The sequence below is a fragment of the Amblyomma mixtum genome, chromosome 6 (genome assembly GCF_055824585.1).
Source record: "Amblyomma mixtum isolate Tamu chromosome 6, ASM5582458v1, whole genome shotgun sequence".
NCBI lineage: Eukaryota > Metazoa > Arthropoda > Arachnida > Ixodida > Ixodidae > Amblyomma > Amblyomma mixtum.
Window position 1 is genome coordinate 10,045,906 of NC_143017.1, and position 2,536 is coordinate 10,048,441.

At 45.2% G+C, this 2,536-nt stretch overlaps 1 pseudogene; it reads left to right on the plus strand.

The window, feature by feature from the left end:
- Positions 1-1,160, plus strand: LOC149338194 (uncharacterized; annotated as a pseudogene).
- Positions 1,161-2,536: the final 1,376 nt, after the last annotated feature.

Genomic DNA, 2,536 nt, shown 5'->3' on the forward strand with positions numbered 1-2,536 from the left:
ATGCAGGTTTTCTCGCCGATGATCATCTGCGTCATGCTCCCTGCAGCCTTCTGCGGTTCCTGGATGACAGCAAACGAAAGTGCACCCATGCGCAGTGCAAATGGTGGAACATTCTGCGCTGCACCTACTGACGCCCCCGCACCTGTGCTACTGACTCAAGCAAACTGGACCCTCGGACACGACTGGAAAGCCCTATCGTCAGCGACATTCTACGGACAGTTTATAAAAGAGCAACAACCGACGCCAGCACTCTGTGGGCTCGGTGGCTGCGCCACAACACAGTCTAATCCACCCGTCTTCGCCATGCAGGTTGGTAACCATCTGAGTTTATTTTCAAAGAAAACTAGCAATTACTTTTTGGTACAGCTCCCGAGCCCCCAGTGTTGCCTTGTTATCAGTGTCGAGTGCTTTAATGTTGTTCGGTCTCTTCTGCTGCTGTGCGGTGACATTGAGAGCAACCCTGGTCCCGATAAGCTCGACACTATCCTTAGCGAACTAAAGAAGGTGTCTTCTAGCCAGGCAGAGTTAGTGAATGAAGTGCAGGGGCTTAAGGGTCAATTGCTCTCAATGGACCAGAAAATGTCTAATTTGACCGTACGCCTCAGTGCTCTAGAAACCCACTGTGAAAATCTACCCACACTCCGTTCAGATCTAGAGGCAATGCAGACCACAGCAACCGAGACTGCTCGCCTAGTTGGTGTACTAGAGGATCGCCTTGACGACGCGGAAAATCGCTCCCGACGCAACAACCTAATCTTCTATGGTTTGCCTGACACTAACCCTTCTGAAACATACTCGCAGTCCGAGGACCTAATAATTCGTCACTGCTCCGAACACCTCGACACCCAGCTAAGTGCAAATGATATAGAACGTGCCCATCGCCTCGGACGCCACTCTGAAGACCGGCAACGCCCGGTCATCGTTAAATTTATATCCTTCAAAACTAAGGAATCAGTTCTTTCAAAAGGTCCGAAATTAGAGGATACCGGTTATAGCGTCGGTGAGGACTTTTCACGTCCTGTCCAAAATTGCCGAAAACACCTTGTGGCTTTTGCCAAGGCAAAGTCTGCGTCTTTTTCCCTGAGGTTCAAAACGATGCATATTGGCCCAAAACGCTATATTTTTATGAATCATCTCAGTCCGTACAAGAGATATCGTAACAATCAACTAATCCTTCCCGGTCATCGCGATCTTCCCGGGCTACTCCTCGTGCCAACTTTCCATTATCGGTAATCTTTACTAACATTCGCAGCTTCCTGCCGAAACGTGATGTCGTGTCAAATCGTGTAACATCATCAGGCAGCAATCTGCTCGTTCTAACTGAAACATGGTTGAATAACGACCTCACAGATTCCGAGATATTGTTCGACCTGCCTCATTTTCGTCTTTTTCGCGCTGATCGCAAAGATGCTCGGGGGGGAGGAGTTCTGATTGCAGTCCATGAGCAGTTATCTTGTTCTAGCATTAAAGTCACTTCAGACTTAGAAATTCTATGGATCATGTGCCGGGCATCCCCATTGACAATATTAATTGGTGTGTGTTATAGACCACCTCGCAGCAGTCCTGACTTTCCTCGCAAACTTCACAATATTTTAAATAACATGGTTTCCAAGCACCCTAAAGCACACATCCTCCTGTTTGGGGATTTCAACTACCCCAATATCGACTGGCATAACCAGTCTCAGCCTATAGCCAGTCAAGAAGAGTCAAAAGAATTTATAGACGTTTGCCTTAATTTTAATTTAACCCAACTAATCTCCGAACCAACACGTGTCGCAGGGGAAACGGCTAACACACTCGACCTTATACTGACCACCAATCCAGACAGCCTAGAATTCATTACGTATCTCAGGGAAATCAGCGATCATAAAGTAATCCATACCAGTTATAACTTCTCACCTGTAATAAGACAAACTACTCAGAAAACTATTAGCCTCTACAATAAAGGAAACTATGACGCAATTAACACCGAACTAACTAACTTTCTATCGACGTTTCAAACGGATCTTCATAGTAGAAGTGTAAACGACAACTGGGTGCTATTGAAACATAAGTTTTCTGAATTGATCAATAAATATATTTCGACACGAAGTTTTCGGAAAAATAATCAAAAACCCTGGTTTACAAAAGCTCTTAAAAAGCTTGAAAATAAGAAAAAACGCGCATTTCGTACAGCTAAGCGTCAAGCAAGCCAGCAGGCTTGGGATAAATACTACGAAACCGAACACACGTACTTGGCGGCGATTAGAAGTGCGAAGCGTTCATTTTACGAAGTTGATCTGCCAAAAATGATAACCGATAACCCCAAGAAGTTCTGGAAATTGATAAACCCGAAGGAAGCACGTCTTCCAACCCTCACTAACAATTCTGGTGAAAGGATGACCGATATCGAATGTGCAAACGCGTTTAACACTGCGTTTTCTTCCGTTTTTACTAACGAATCCGAAGCACCGTGTTTTAGATTGCCTCTTATAATCACCACAGGCATGGACGCGATAACCTTCAACAGTAATGGAATTTCGTGCATAATCGACAA